Here is an 18,272-nt window from a genome sequence, read left to right as displayed (position 1 = left end):
TTCTAAATCTACCCTTCGTTGTTCCTATGTTCTGGGTTATTACAAAGGCTGGCGGACATAGCTCTTTGAAATAAAAGCAATCTCTTGAAGAAATGTTTATCAAAACCTGCATTGATATTAGACTTTCTGGTCTAATATCGTAGCTAGTGCATTAAACACCTCTTATCTATAGTGAACTTGTTGAGTATGCTCGTACTCATCCCACTCTTAAATCCCTTGCTTAGATTGTCTGAACCGTCTGGAGGAGGACTACGACAACCCTGAAGGAGCCGAGATCATCGGCTATGAAGAACCAGACCTCTCTGGAGGTATTGAAGGCGTAGACTACCTTATAGTCTATGGAACCGGGGAGGCTTCCGGAGGAAATCAAGCCTAGAAGCATCGATTAGTAGTAGTAGCCGAGCAGCACGAACTCTTAATACTTAGCTGCTCGAGAGAATAAATGTATAACTTAATGAAACTTCTATATTGTAAGCTAAGTTGGGTTCGCCTCGAACCCAGGAGTATTCCTCTTAGGACCCAAGAGGAGCTCCGAGACGATATGTGTATTATGTTTGTAATAATAAATGAATGAGTTATGGACCTGCTATGTTCTGTTGTACTACTCTGAGGGATGTAATATTTGCGGAATGGTACTTCGTGAATGTTATATCAACGACTGGCATACTACAACATGCAGTGGTATGCAGGGTCACCACAGTTGGTATCAGAGCAAAAGCTTTGACCTTAGGTTGGAATCTAGTAAATGGGACCGAACGTTAGGAGTCAAATAGGACTAGTAAAGAATTCTCTAAAAATATGGTGGATATTCAATTGAGAATACAACAATCATATCTTTTAGTGCTATAATTCTTTATTATCTCTATTATGATGCATTATTACTAATCTTATATTCTTTCTATTTCTACAGCCAACAATGGCAAGTTCACGTCCGGGACGAAACGTGAAAGTGATGGATTCAACACTGAGTGAATATGAAGGAGGACTTGCAGATATTCTACGTGCCATGTTACTTGAATTTGGGTGTGATCCCCAGATCCAAGTAAAGAAATACATGTACTATGATGGTACTGTATTGGCAAAGTGTAGGGTAGGGCTGCGACTTCCCGAATCTTTGGGAATGAGCGTAGTAATGCCAGCAGGTGAAGCCAGAACTATCAACACAGCCTACCATATAGCCGTTATGAGAGCCATAACCGATATTCGGGAGCATAAGACGAAAGAGCTTATGGGTTCCGAATTCACCCACATTCCTCATATGGAGGAGGAAGATGATCCCATGCTTAACCACTCCAAATATGCAAAACGCAAACCAGCAGAAGCTGCAAAATACATGGACAACAGCCGCAACTTACTATCATTGTTCTTTCAGTTGAACCGTCATTTGACGGGAGCAATTGATACAATGCTAGAGGAGTTTACTGAACCCAAGGAGGAGACTAGGGGGAAAGAACCTATGGAGAATGAGGTGCACACACCAGCTTACTCAGCTTGTGACTACATTAGTATTGACCACCCTGACCGAGAAACTACACCTGTTACACCTGGGAACTATTTTAGTAGTTCCTATAGAGGATATGAGGGTGGAGAGGAATCCGGAAACATTCAGCGTTCCGAGACTCCTATAGAAAACTCCACAGGTTGGCGTTGGGGATCGGATACTGGAACTCATAGTACTCCAGTGTATTATGACGGAGAGATGAATGAGGACGCCACGACCCAGCACCAGAGTTATCCGTGGAATGGGAAAGAAGATGGAGGGTATCCTACACAGGTTGAGTCGGATACGAATGTTGGAAACATCTATGGTGGAGCCACAGGGGAGTACACCCGATGGGTGGACTATGATGCATTGAATGACCAGTTCGTGAACACTGATTTCTCCCTAGGATCATCATCTGATTCTGACTACCAGCCGACGGGGAGACCTTATGTTCCAGGTTCTATCAGGAGGACGACACGTTCGACCGGATGGAAGCCTGGGATGTATCGGGAGTGAAGATCGACTAGAGTCCACAAAGGGAAGCAAGACTACAATACACAAGTACCACGTGTATTGTAGTGTGTAATATTTGTAGAAATTTGTACATATACTTTCATAAGTGAGTTTGCATACTCACATCGACTTGAGTATTGTAATAAGACCACTTAAGTATGTATATACATGGTATATGTTTTGTATGATTTGGATTTGCTTCTTGATTTCCATTGCGTGACTAGTTCTGTGCACAAAGTTGAGCTCAGAAAACTTGCGCATGCAGTAATTATGAGTATCATCTTGTGTTGCAGAACTAGGGGGTTATGTCGGGACCGGTCGGTGAGGAGACGGAAGCGCAGCGCATGGAGCGCGAGGCGAAACAGAAGGAAGAGGCTGATGAAGCAGCTAGGAATCAGTTTCCACCACCACCACCACCCATGACGCAGCAGAATTTCGTCCAGTACATGCAGATGGTGGAAGAGAGACAACGTGTAACGTTGGAGCAGCAGAATAAATTCTTCCAGGAGCTGCTGCAACAGAACCGGGTGGAAAGACCCGAGAATCAGGGAGTCACTTTATCAGACTTCCAGAACACCAAGCTTATATCTTTCGCATACGCGCCCGAACCAATGGACGCGGAAGACTGGCTTATGGACACCGAGCGAAAGCTCAATACTGTTGGTTGCAACGACCAGGAGAAGGTCCGTTATGCTACACATTTGTTGTGTGGACCTGCCGCATCATGGTGGGACAATATCGTAGCCGTTTATCCGGCTGGAAAAGTATTCACCTGGGAGGAATTTGCGAGGAAGTTCAGGGAATCCAATGTCCCTGAAAGCATTGTGGAACTGAAGCGTCGAGAATTTGAAAGTCTCGAGCAGAAGGATAAGGCCATCCTGACTTATGACAGGGAGTTCTCAAAGCTGTCCCGGTACGCTGTTGAAGAAGTCAACACCGAGGACAAGAAAAAGAAGAGGTTCTTAAGGGGGTTAAGTCCCCAGTTCAAGGTACAGCTCCGGATGATGAGAGCAACGGAATTCCAAGAGTTGGTGGATGCAACCATCACTCTTGAAGATGACTTTAAACAGCTGCAAGAGGAGAAGAGGAAAAAGGCCAAGTTTGAGCCTAAGAGGTTCGTCAGTAACAAGCCCAATACCAGCTTGAGTTTCAAGCCAAGGTACAACAACAACAACAACAACAACAACAACTACTACTACTACAGTAGCAGAAGGAACCAAGCGTTTCAGACTGCAAATCAAGTGACTTGCCGAAGCTGTGGACTTCCAGGGCATTTTGCCAAGGATTGCAAGAAGCCAAGGATAATATGCTTTGGTTGTCGCCAGGAGGGGCACATGCTGAAGGACTGCCCCAAGAGAAATACTGGAGGAGGTCAATCAGGAGGAGGAGGTAGCCGAGGAGGAAACACCGGAGGGAACTGGAAGAACAAGAAACCCTTCGGCAAATTGAACTGCACCAGCCTGGAGGAGGTGGTCAACTCCGATCAGGCAGTGATAGGTACGCTCCAGATACTCACTCATCCTGGCAAAGTACTTTTTGATACTGGTGCAACTACATCATTCATTTCTCAGCAATTCATCATCAAACATGGGATTAGTTGCACTAAGTTAGAAACACCCATAACCATACTTTCCGCAGGGGGAACGATAGTAGTAACCCATACCAAGCAAAAACAAGTCATCATGATCAATAAATGCGCGTTTGACGCAGACCTGTTCATTTTACCGATGAAGGACATTGATGTCATTCTTGGTATGAACTGGTTAGAAGCTAACAGAGCATTGATCGACTGTGTGAACAAGACTGTGTCTTTGAAAAGCCCCGATGGTAGTAGAATGATCTACCAAGGAGACAAGCATACACAGATTGAAGTTGAGCTACAGCTGAACAGCATGAAGGAGGTGAAGTTGGAGGATATACCTGTAGTAAATGAATTCCAGGATGTGTTTCCTAAGGAATTACCTGGAATGCCACCAGATATGGAGATAGAATTCACTATCGACCTAATTCCAGGAACAGCTCCAATTGCTAAAGCACCATATAAGATGGGGCCTAAGGAGTTGAAAGAACTTAAGGAGCAATTGGATGACTTGGAACAGAAAGGATTCATACAAGAGAGTGTTTCACCATGGGGATCACCTGTGATCTTCGTAGATAAAAGAGATGGAGGTAGAAGGATGTGCGGAGACTACAGGAATTTGAACAACGTCACAATCAAGAACAAGTATCCACTTCCAAGAATACAAGATCTATTCGATCAAGTTAGAGGCGCGGGAGTCTTTTCCAAAATTGATCTAAGATCCGGTTATCACCAGATAAAGATCAAGAAAGAAGACGTTCCGAAAACTGCCTTTGTCTCAAGGTATGGACATCATGAATACCTTGTAGTGCCTTTTGGATTAACCAATGCCCCAGCAATTTTCATGAATCTCATGAATAAGATTTTCATGCCATATCTAGACAAGTTTGTCATCGTATTCATTGATGATATCTTGATCTATTCCAAAGACAAAGCAGAACATGCTGAACATCTGAGGTTAGTGTTGCAAACACTAAGAAAACATCAACTCTATGCCAAGTTTAGCAAGTGTGAATTTTGGCTAGATCAAGTGGAATTTCTGGATCATGTCATTAGCAAAGATGGAATAGCTATTAACCCGAGCAAGGTAGCAGCAGTTCTAGAATGGGAAGCACCCAAGACTGTCAAGGAAATCCGAGGATTCCTAGGAATGGCAGGATATTATCGGAGATTCATTGAAGGATTCTCCAAGATAGCAGGACCAATGACGAAGCTGTTAAGAAAGAACACACCATTCGTGTGGTCAGAGGAGTGTGAGAAGAGTTTTCAAACTCTCAAGGAGAAACTCACCACGGCACCGGTGTTAGCAGTTCCTGAAGTTGGCAAGGATTACACCGTGTACTGTGACGCATCCAAGCATGGATTGGGTTGCGTACTCAAGCAGGATCGGAAGGTAATATCTTATGGATCGAGGCAACTCAGACCTCATGAAGTGAACTATCCAACACATGATTTAGAATTAGCAGCAGTTGTATTTGCACTCAAAACTTGGAGACATTTTCTCTATGGAGCCAAGTGTGAGCTCTATACGGATCATAAGAGTCTCAAGTACTTCTTTACTCAAAAGGAACTCAATATAAGGCAGAAAAGATGGCTTGAACTAATCAAGGATTATGATTTGACCATCAATTATACTCCAGGAAAGGCCAATGTTGTAGCAGATGCCTTGAGTAGGAAGAGCACTGGAGGAGTGGAACAAGAGTTATCACCAGAGTTGAGGAAGGAAATAAGCCAAGCCCAAATACAACTTTGGGAGAAAGAAGCTCATGAAGGACTATCAGCTTTACAAGTAGCCGATGAGCTAAATGTTAACTTGAAGAATGAGATAATGATGGGTCAGTTGGACGATCCATTCATCATGGAGGAGATGAGAAGGATAGATGAAGGAAGACCATCAGAATTTCACCGCGGAGAATCAGGATCATTATGGTTCCAGAAGAGGATTTGTGTTCCGGATATTGCTGAAATCAAGGAAGTAATACTCTGGGAAGCCCATCAAACACCATACTCCATTCATCCGGGAAGTACAAAGATGTACATGGATCTAAAGGAGCTATTCTGGTGGAACAACATGAAGAGAGAGATAGCACAATATGTGGCGGAATGCCATACCTGCCAAAGAGTGAAGGCTGAACATCAGAGTCCGGCAGGAAAGTTACAACCTTTACCAATTCCAGAATGGAAATGGGAGGAGATAGGAATGGATTTCATCACCGGACTACCCATGACCAATAAAAAGAAGGACATGATATGGGTAATCGTGGACCGGTTGACGAAAATTGCACACTTCTTAGCGGTAAACCAGCAAGATAAAGGAGAGAAACTCATCAATTTTTACATCAAAGAGATCGTGAGTAAACATGGAGTGCCCAAGAAGATCGTGTCGGATCGAGGATCCGTGTTCACGTCAGCATTTTGGAAGCAACTACACGAAGCTTTAGGATCCAAGTTGGACTATAGTACCACCTATCATCCTCAGACAGGTGGACAAACGGAGAGAACTAACCAGATCCTAGAGGATATGCTTAGAGCTTGTGCCCTAGACTTCGGAGGATCATGGGAGGAGCACATGCCACTAGCAGAGTTTTCATACAATAATAGCTATCAAAGCAGCATCAAGATGGCACCGTTCGAAGCTCTGTATGGAAGGAAGTGTAGATCACCCATATGCTGGTATGAAGCTGGAGCAAGCAAAGAGTTCAATCCTGATTATGTCAAGGAAAAGCAATAAATTATTGACATTATAAGAGATAGGCTCAAGATCGCCCAAAGCCGACAGAAAAGTTATGCCGATCAGAAGAGAAGGACATGGGAGCCACAAGTTGGAGACATGGTATATCTCAAAGTGAGCCCGATGAAAGGACTTCAGAGATTTGGAGTAAAGGGAAAGTTAAGCCCTAGGTACATCGGACCTTTCAAGATTCTGAGTTAAAACCGAGGGTTAGCCTTTGAATTGGAACTACCGGGAAGGTTATCTCAGGTTCACAACGTATTCCATGTATCACAACTCAGAAAGTGTTTGAAGACCCCAGATGAACCAGTATCACATGAAGAGCTCGAGTTACAACCAGATTTGACCTACATCGAGAAGCCAGCAAAGATTCTCGAGGAGAACTGGAAACAACTCAGGAATCGAGCCATAAAATACTGCAAGATACAATGGAAGCATCATCCCGAGAGGGAAGCCACCTGGGAAAAAGAGGAAGACCTGAGGAAAACATACCCCGAACTCTTCAGGTATTACAACCACAACTTCGGGATGAAGTTTTCTTTAAGGGGGAAAGGCTGTAATGTCCCAGGTTTATAGACGATCGAGAGGTAGATTTTAGAAAGGGATGTGCATTGCATTGTAAATTACGGGGAAATTTCGCGCTTTTAAAACAAAACTGCATCGCAGGGGAACAGGTTTCTCTCTCGACATCCTACAGGGTTAGGGTTTCGAGAGTGCGATGAACTTGTTCTTACTTAACTAGATTAGGATTTTGAGAAGAGAGAAGAGAAATTGCATTGCAATCTTAAGTTGCATGATTGAATTAAAAGTTAAGTTGCATGATTGAATTCAAACCAAATTTGAATTTGAATTTCAAATTCAAACATCACATGGATATCACATAATTCAAACTTGAGATAATTTCATAAACAATTATCATTAATCAAGATTATAAATAATACAACAATTATATAAAGCTCATTAAGGAAAATGGGAGCTTTATTGATAATCACACACAATACAATGTCATTTACAATATCCAGAAATGCAATATGAAATATTACAACATATTACATGAATTGGAACAAATAGAAATAAGCAAAATAAAGAAGATTACAATTCAAATGGAATTCCTAAACTACAACTTGATCTTCACTTGATCAATTGCTTGAAACCTACACACAACAAAGCAAAGAAAATAGTTATGCCAAGTGGCATTGCCACTTGGCAGGTTAGCAAAGAAATGAAACATAGAGGATATGAACAAAGATCAGCCGAGCTGATCCTCTCCAAGACCAAGTGCACAGCATCAGGCTTACACACACACACTGCCTGCTTACCAGGCAATGTGCATGTACAACAGCACACACACACAACCAGGAGAGTCACCAAATTGGTGCCAGGCCAAGCTGTTGACCAGAGGAGCCAACAAAGGTTCATATAAAACCTTTTCACCGCCAGAAACCTTAGCAGCTCATCGGCAGAATCTCCAAAGAGTAAGAACACCAAGAACATCAAGAACAGGAAGAACAGCCAGAGTTGTTCAACTTGTCCAAAATCCACCACAGGACCAAATCAAGCTTCACCAATTAGCAGGGCAAGCACCAGCTCATCACCAAAGCAAACCAACCAACCAGAAGCCATCCTCTACATCAACACCAATTACTAGGAGCTGGAGTGAGGTATACCACACATCCTGAGCAAGCAGGGTTTTGCTCATATAAATTAATCATTTGCACAAGTCACAGGAAGCAAAGTGGGTAGATACCCTATATGTGAGTCATCATCTGGCTACTAGCCAAATTGGTGCAAGGAAGCAAGAGGATAACCAATAGGAAAGCAACCTGGGAACATTGGCTATGCCAAACCAGTGACATAAACAAAGAAATCCAATAAAGGTTGATCCTATCCAGCTAGCCAGATTTACTTAGCACCTATGGCCACTACACCATCAGACATGATAGACTATCATGTGTCTATCCAGGTTTGTCAACATCAAAAGCATCTGGCCATCAAATATGGTCAGGCCAGTAAGCAACAATTCACCACAACAAGTCACAGAGAAAGGGGGAGCTACCATGATAGCCCCAAATGGCTGTCAAGGCCACCTCAACCCACAACCAACATTTCCAGCACATATATCATTACCCAGAAGGGTTCAAATGAAACTAGGGTTCCCAATAAATGATTGGCATCCCTCTAGCTCAATCTTATTAATTGTAAGATGATCATTACTAAGAAATAGTTCACATCATTTATCTATTTAGCCAAGCAAGGAATTACAGATAAATGAAACAGACAAGTAACCAAGCACTAACATCTTGCCAGTGACCCAATGGCTCACTGCAAGCATCAGATGATGCTTGAGCAAGCATTAACACTCACTAGCACAAGTGCATGTGTCACACAGACACCAGAATGAGCACCAGATAGGCACATGCAATGAGAAAGCATGTAAACCACAAGCAAGTAGTGATCAATTGATCACCAGAGCCTGCTAGAGAATGCCAAGGCATGCTAGAATTACTCACAGGCATCACACTGGAATTATATGAATACAAAGTCACAGATAATCACTAGATGCTTCACAGATAAGTAAATAATAATCCATGATTGCATCCAGAGCACATCAAAGGCATAATGAGCCACTGGATCAAGATGCACAAGCAAGGCACATATCTAATCCTTATTTAATCACACTGTTAAGCCACAGTGATGCTCAATTGAGCACAATCATACATCTGAGCACCAGAGTAAGCCACAATGGCTCTGGCACTTGCAAATTTGCAAGAAATTGCACACTGCAATCAAGCTAGGATATCACACATGAACACACATGAACTCTGGCAAATGTAGCAATTAGAATAGAGGTACAGAATAGGAATTCAGAAGGAATAGCAAGTACAAGCATGGCAGTAGCAGCACAGCCAGCAAGCATGGCAAAAGCAGCACAGCAAGCAAGCATGGCAGTAGCAGCACAGCAAGCAGCACACGCATGGCAGTAGAGCTCGGTACAGCTTAGGCACCAGGAACAGCAGGCAGTGGCCAGAGCTAGATTAGAAGGAAAGAAGAAGAGGAAGGACAAGCAGTAGAGCAGTAGGGAGGCGGTGAGAGCTTACCAATTAGACGGAGAAGGGCACGACCATGGCGGCATGGCAGCACACGCCGGGCGAACGGCGGCACCAAGCCATGGCCAAGCCAAGCCAGTTCGTCGCCAGGCGCAGGAGCCCAGCATCACCACTGCGTGGCACACGACCACGCCACGCCACCAGGAACAACGGCGGCGACGAGGTCGCCGTGGATCAACCGACCAGGCCGCAGAGACGTTGGGGAGGAACGGTAGCGGCGAGGAAAAGCGAATCGACGCGGATCAATCGGAGCGCCGTTGAACAGCGGTTCGATTGATAGGGATGGCCGGTGGCGGCCGGAATATTTCGGCGAAGGCGGCGGCGACCGCGGCATCGCGAGAGAGAAAGGGGATTAGGGTTCTGCGCGAGGAAGAGAGAAGGGGCGAGTGGGCCGACCGAGCCCAAGTGTGGCTCGGGTTAGGGTTAACCCACTGGGCCACCCTGACAGGTGGGGCCAGGGGTAAATATGACATTTCCCATTTTCAAATAAACCAGAAACTTTGAAAATTAATAGAAAATGATTCAAAGCTCTAAAAAAATAACTAAAAATATGAAAATTGATCAGCATAAAATTCTCTATCTGAATAAATTATCAAAGAGAATTTTTAAAGACAAATAAGAATAAGTCTTAATTTGATGATTTAAATAATCATTTAAATCACACATATTATTTTCAATAATGAAAATAAGTCCATTAATACATTTGGACTTTAAAAACACCTTGACAACATTTCAAGGTTGTATATTACCTTAAATAGAGTATCTCCAAATCAATCTTAGTATTAACCTCTTACATGAAATAATAATGTCATCGGAAGGGGGGAACAAACCCTAAAACTGGAATCATGCATAATTGCTTCTTTAACCATTGCCCTTATCGGACAATGATGCTATTTTTCAGAAACAGAGGACAAGGGTCAGTCCACACCATCCAACTGCAAAACTTTGCAGTGTTCAGGCAAGTTCATCACTTGCTCATGTCATTTGAGTATCTTTATCAAATTACTTACAAAGTACTATGATTATCACTATTGCATAAAAACCAAAACCACTATTTTCATAACTATGAATATGACTATGTGGTGGGCAATGGAACCATGGATTGTGTTGATATGGTGGAGGTTCCATTGCAAGGGTTTATATCCATCTAGGATTAAACAACAAATTGTAATGTCCCAGGTTTAGAGACGATCGAGGGGTAGATTTTAGAAAGGGATGTGCATTGCATGGTAAATTCTGGGGAAATTTCGCGCTTTTAAATAAAAACTGCATCGAAGGGGAACAAGTTTCTCTCTCGACACCTTACAGGGTTAGGGTTTCGAGAGTGCGACAAACTTGTATCTCACTCAACTAGTTTAGGGTTTGGAGAAGAGAGGGGAGAGTTTGCATGATTGAATTCTAAATAAAGTGACATGGTTGAATTCAAACCAATGTTGAATTTGAATTTCAAATTCAAACATTAAATAATTACCCTAAATAATTCAATTGTGAGGAAATTCATTAAGTATAAAGTCAATAATAAACAATATGAACAATTATAATAAAGTAAAGCTCATTAGGGAAAACTTTGAGCTTTATTGATCATCACACAATTTACATTGTCATTACAATATTCATAAGAGAAAATAAATGAATTACAATACATTACAAGAATAGTGTAAATAGAAAAAGAAAAAGGAAAATTACAAGATATCTAAATGACCTAAACTACATTGTGATCTTCATGAATTCTTTGATCTTGATGATCTTGAGTTCATCCTGATCAGTACTTGATTCCCTGCACAAAACAAAGCAAGACAAGAGTTAAGCCAAGTGGCAAAGCCACTTGGCAGGTTAGCAAATAAAGGAAATGAAGGGGATATGATCAAGCTGCCCGGTGATGTCTCCACAAAGACAAGTCCCAAGTGGACTTGCACACACATACAACCAGGCAGCACACAAGGCTGTGTGCATGTGTAACAACACACACACCAGAGTGAGTCACCACAATGCTGCAGGTGGTGCTGTCGACCAACAAGGGCAAGCCAGAGACATATAAAGTCTGCCACAGTAAACCCTAGATCATTTGATCGACAGCAACTTCACAGAGTAAGTCACAAGGTCAGCCAAGAACATAAGAACAGCTCAAACAGCCACTGCTGTTCAACACATTTCCACCACCACATCACATAACCAAGAGGCATCAAGCTCACCAGGAGGAGCAGGGCAAGTAAATCAACCACAAGAACAACACAAAAGCAATCCTCTACACCAACACTCATTTTCTAGGAGCTGGAGTGAGGTATACACAAAAGAACCTGAGCAAACACATGCTTTGCTCATCAATAAGCATGCACATGCATCACAGAATCAAATAAGGGTAGGAAACCCTGGATGTATCATCACTTGGTTGCAAAACCATTTGGTGCCAGTAAATAAAGCAAAGGCTAGAAGGAAAATAACCAAGGGAACACTGGTTGTGTCAACACAGTGACACAACCAGAGAAATCCATCATGGATTTGATCCTAATTAGCCATTCCAAGTCACCAAGCACCTAACAGTCTAGCTACACCATCAGAATGGTAGAAATACAAGATTCTACCAGTATTGTCAACATCAAAAGGCTTCTGGCAGACAAACATGATCAGTCAGGAAGCATTTGTCCATGCACAGTAAGCCATAGAAAGGGGGAGCTACCCTTGACAGCATCACAGTGCTGCCAGGGCTACCTCAACCCACAGCCAACACTTAGAACCACCACATCATCACCAAAAAGGTTCAGTAGTGGGCTAGGGTACCCAACCAGTGGTTGGCATCCAGCTAGCCCTAACAAATTCATTGAAATGATCATCACTGAATCACAGTTCACATCATTTATCCATCTAATCAAGCAAGGATAAACAGATAAATGAAACAGACAAGCAATTGATGCACCAGGGTCTTGCAAATGATCAAATGGATCATGGCAGGCATCAATTGATGCTTAAGCAAGCAACAGCACACATCAGGCCAAGCCTGTATGATGCATACACAGCACAGAGTGAGCCCCAGAGAGTCACAGAAAGGAACACAGCAGTTAACTATCAAGCAAATGATGATCAGATGATCATCAGAGCTTGCTAGCTCTTGCTACAGATTGCCATAGCCTAGTACCACAACAGGAATTAACCAGCTACTGAAGAAATCCAACCAAGTCATAACTGAATAATTAGATAACTGAATTAATGACTTTATAATTGTATCCAGAAGCACATCAAAGGCTTGATGAACCAAAGGATCATAAGACACAAGAAAGGCACATATCAATTCATCACTGAATCACACTGCTAAGCCAACAGTAATGCTCACTTGAGCATAATCATGAATTTGAACACAATGATCTAGCCAGAGGCACTGGCACTTGCAAATATGCAAGGATTAATCACAACAATCAAGCCAGGGGCAAGAACCCAGGGCCAAACATGATTATCCAGTCACAGCAACAACAGCTGGAGCAACATGGCAAGCCATGAGCATCACAGCTTGCTCATGAGCAAGTATGGAGGCGGCACAGAAGAAGAACTAGCATGAATATGAGCATAGGCTTAGCAGCACAAGCATTAGCTAGAGTAGAGAGCCGCATGAACAGCACAGCGGCATAAGCATCAAGGCAGCAGCAGAGCAACATACGCACACACGGCGAGCTAAGCGCAGCAGAGCAGCAGCAACAGCATGGCAGACCTCCACAAGGAGGAAAGCCATGGCCAGAGCACATAGAAGAGAAGGAAGAACAAGCACAGAGGGTAATAGAGAGGCGGCGCATGTGCACGGAGCGAGCGGACGGCGAGCGTGGCCGTGGCGGCCACGGCGGCGCGCGCCAAGGCACGGCGGCACCTGGCCGAGGCCATGCCAGGCCCGACTAGCGCCGCAGCGCTCCGCACCACGGCGGCGAAGGCCCGGCGGCGCCATCACGCCTGAGGCGCCGGTGAGCTCCGCACCACCGTGCGGACAAACGAGAGGGGAATCAGCGAAGGGGCGGCTAAGAACTAGATCGATGCCGTGGATCTGGTGCGCCGTCGCGTGGCGGTGCAGATGCACCCCATGGCGAGGGCCATTGCGGCCGGGGATCACCGGAATCGGCCGGCGACGATGCGGGCGACGCAGGTCGCCAGAGCGAGATTGGGGATTAGGGTTAGGTCGAAGCGGCGCGAGGTGGTGGGCGAGTGAGCGACCGCTCGGGTCGGTTGGACCCGAGCTGGTTTAGCCCAACCCACTGGGCCACCCTGACAGGTGGGCCCAGGGGCAAAAAGGACTTTTCACAATTCAATAAAAACATGAAACTTTGAAATTCAATAGAAAATTATTAAAAGCTCTTAAAAATAACTTAAAAATATGAAAAAGGATCAGCATAAAATTCTCTATTTAAATAAAATATCAAAGAGAATTTTTGAAGACAATTAAGAATAAGTCCTATTTTTAGGACTTAAATAATGATTTAAATCACACATATTATTTTCAGTAATGAAAATAAGTCCATCAATGCAATTGGACTTTAAAAACACATTGACAACATTTCAAGGTTGTATTTTACTTTAAATCAAGTATCCCCAAATTATTCCTAGTATCAACCTCTTACATGAAATAATAACAACATCGGAAGGGGGGAACAAACCCTAAAACTGGAATCATGCATAATTGCTTCTTTAACCATTGCCCTTATCGGACAATGATGCTATTTTTCAGAGACAGAGGACAAGGGTCAGTCCACACCTTCCAACTGCAAAACTTTGCAGTGTTCAGGCAAGTTCATCACTTGCTCATACCATTTGAGTATTTTTATCAAATTACTTGCAAAGTACTATGGTTATCACTATTGCACAAAAATCAAAACCACTACTTTCATAACTATGAATATGACTATGTGGTGGGCAATGGAACCATGGATTGTGTTGATATGGTGGAGGTTCCATTGCACGGGTTTATATCCATCTAGGATTAAACAACAAATGTCGCCAGTGATTCTTGTGCCGTAATACCCGTGTTAACCATAAGATCTGGAGTGGGACGGAATAGTCAATTGTATTTCCACCTCTTGTACATCAACGGATGCGCTTACCGTAGACGGTTGTATCTTGCGGAGCAATTGGTGGGTGGGGAGCCCCTTCTAATTCCCCACGGTATAGCTGTTGCTTACCGTAGCGGTTGCTGCCTGCGGAACAATTGGTGGGTGGGGATCCCCTTCTAATTCCCCACGGTAATGTGGTCTATGATGGGTTGCAGCTACCGGCGAAGGAGTTTGGTTCAATCCCGGCGTCGTCGTGGTCGGGGTCCACCCTGAAATTACGGGAATAATGGGACCGGCGAGGACCCAGGGTCGGGGTTTGCAACAAAGGGTGGGTGTGCGAGGTAGCGGAGGAATATGATTGACTATGACCTTATACCGGGCCTCACACCGAAGGAAGTGTGAACGGGAAAGCTGCCCGGTTGGCATCAAGGTTAAGATCTCTTATGGGTAAAGCAACACACCTCTGCAGAGTGTAAAGAACTGTGACCTGTCACTCCCTGTTCCGGGATGAGGAATCGCTATGACGCGGCCGGAAAGGAGCTCCATGAAGTTCTAGTAAACCGGTGAAGGCTGACGGACATAGCTCTTTGAAATAAAAGCAATCTCTTGAAGAAATGTTTATCAAAACTTGCATTGGTATTAGACTTTCTGGTCTAATATCGTAGCTAGTGCATTAAACACCTTTTATCTATAATGAACTTGTTGAGTACGCTCGTACTCATACCACTCTTAAATCCCATGCTTAGATTGTCTGAATCGTCTGGAGGAGGACTACGACAACAATGAAGGAGCCGAGATTATCGGCTACGATGAACCTGACCTATCAGGAGGAGTTGAAGGCGTAGACTATCTCATAGTCTACGGAACCGGGGAGGCTTCCGGTGGAGATCAAGCCTAGAAGAACTTAGTAGTAGTTGTAGCCGAGCAGCACGCACTCTTAATATTTAGCTGCTCGAGGAAATAAATGTATCACTTAATGAGACTCTTATATTGTAGACTAAGTTGGGTTCGCCTCGAACCCAGGAGTATTCCTCTTAGGACCCAAGAGGAGCTCCGAGACGACATGTGTATGTTAATTGTAATAATATGTGAATGAGTTATGGACCTGCTATGTTCTGTTGTACTACTCTGAGGGATGTAATATTTGCGGAATGGTACTTCGTGAATGTTATATCAACGACTGGCATACTACAACATGCAGTGGTATGCAGGGTCACCACAGTTGGTATCAGAGCAAAAGCTTTGACCTTAGGTTTGAACCTAGTAAATGGGACCAAACGTTAGGAGTCAAATAGGACTAGTAAAGAATTCTCTAAAAATATGGTGTATATTCAATTGAGAATACAACAATCATATCTTTTAGTGCGATAATTCTTTATTATCTCTATTATGATGCATTATTACTAATCTTATAATCTTTCTATTTCTACAGCCAACATGGCAAGTTCACGACCGGGAAGAAACGTGAAAGTTATGGATTCCACACTGAACGAATACCAAGGAGGACTTGCTGATATCCTACGAGCCATGTTACTGGAATTTGGGTGCGATCCCCAGATTCCAGTAAAGAAATACATGTTCTATGATGGTCCGGTATTGGCCAAGTGCAGGGTAGGACTGCGACTTCCCGAATCTTTGGGAATGAGCGTAGTCATGCCAGCTGGAGAAGCTAGGACAACCAACACAGCCTACCATATAGCTGTTATGAGAGCCATAACCGACATACGGGAACATAAGACAAAAGAGCTTATGGATTCCGAGTTCTCCCATATTCCTCATAATCAGGAGGAAGAAGATCCCATGCTCAACCACTACAAATATGCTAAACGCAAACCCATAGCAGCGGCAAAATATATGGATAATAGCCGCAACTTCATATCATTACTCTTTCAGCTGAACCATCATCTGATAGGAGCAATTGATACGATGCTTGAGGAATTCACTGAACCCAAGGAGGAGAGTAGGGGGAAAGAACCTATGGAGAATGTGGTGCACACACCAGTTTATTCAGCTGGTGACTACATCAGTATTGATCCACTTGCACGTGAACCTACACCTGTTACACCTGGGAACTATCTGGGTAGTTCCTATGGGGGATACGAGGGCGGAGAGGAATCCGGAAACAACCAGCGTTCCGAGACTCCTATCGAGAATTCCACGGGTTGGCGTTGGGGATCGGATACTGGAACTCATAGTACTTCTGTGTATTATGATGGGGAGATGAATGATGACGCAACAACCCAGAACCAGAGCTATCCTAGTAATGAAGGAGTGGATGGAGGATATCCGACACAGGTTGAGTCGGGTATGAGTTTTGGTAATACCTATGGTGGAGCTACAGGGGAGTACACCCGATGGGTGGACTATGATGCACTCAACGATCAGTTTGTGAACACTGATTTCTCCCTAGGATCATCATCGGATTCGGATTACCAGCCAACGGGGAGACCTTATGTTCCAGGGTCTATCAGGAGGACGACACGTTCGACCGGATGGAAGCCTGGAATGTACCGGGAGTGAAGATCGACTAGAGTCCACCAAGGGAGGCGAGGCTATAATACACAAGTACCACGTGTATTATAGTTTGTAATATTTGTATAAATTTGTACATATACTTTAATAAGTGAGTTTGCATAATCACATCGACTTGAGTATTGTAATAAGACCACTTAAGTATGTATATACAGGGTATATGTTTTGTATGATTTGGATTTGCTTCTTGATTTCCATTGCGTGACTAGTTCTGTGCACAAAGTTGAGCTCAGAAAACTTGCGCATGGAGTAATTATGAGTATCATCTTGTGTTGCAGAACTAGGGGGTTATGTCGGGAACGCTAGGAGAGGAGACCGAAGCGCAGCGCATGGAGCGCGAAGCAAAACAAAAGGAAGAGGCTGAGGGTGCAGCCAGAGATCAGTTTCCACCACCACCACCACCCATGACGCAGCAAAATTTCATCCAGTACATGCAGCTGGTGGAGGAGCGACAGCGTGTAACACTGGAGCAGCAGAACAAATTCTTTCAGGATTTGTTGCAGCAGAACAGGGTGGAGAGACCAGAGAACCCGGGAGTCACATTAGCAGACTTCCAAAACACGAAGCCTATATCTTTCGCATACGCGCCCGAGCCAATGGACGCGGAAGATTGGCTGATGGATACTGAACGAAAGCTCAACACCGTTGGATGTAACGACCAAGAGAAGGTTCGTTATGCTACCCATCTGCTGTGTGGACCTGCCGCATCATGGTGGGACAACATTGTAGCCGTTTATCCGGCTGGAAAGGTATTTACCTGGGAGGAATTCACGAGGAAGTTCAGGGAATCCAATGTCCCTGAAAGTATTGTGGAACTGAAGCGTCGAGAATTTGAAAGTCTCGAGCAGAAGGACAAGGAAATCCTGACCTATGTCAGGGAGTTCTCTAAACTGTCCCGGTACGCTGTTGAAGAAGTCAACACCGAGGACAAGAAGAAGAAGAGATTTCTGAGGGGGTTAAGTCCCCAGTTCAAAGTACAGCTCCGTATGATGAGAGCGACGGAGTTTCAAGAGTTGGTGGATGCTGCCATCACTCTGGAAGTTGATTTCAAACAACTGCAGGAGGAGAAGAGGAAAAAGGCCAAGTTTGAGCCTAAGAGGTTTGTTAGTAACAAGCCTAATACCAGCTTGAGTTTCAAGCCCAGATACAACAACAACAACAACAACAGCTACAATAACAGGAGGAACCAAGGAAACCAAGCCGCAAACCAGATTGTTTGCCGCATTTGTGGGTTTAGAGGGCATCTTTCACAAGATTGCCGGAAACCCAAGATAATATGCTTTGGGTGTCGTCAGGAGGGGCA

This window comes from Lolium perenne, chromosome 5, assembly GCF_019359855.2.
Source record: "Lolium perenne isolate Kyuss_39 chromosome 5, Kyuss_2.0, whole genome shotgun sequence".
Taxonomy (NCBI): domain Eukaryota; kingdom Viridiplantae; phylum Streptophyta; class Magnoliopsida; order Poales; family Poaceae; genus Lolium; species Lolium perenne.
The sequence above is the reverse complement of the archived record's forward strand: the minus strand, read 5'-3'. Positions refer to the sequence as shown.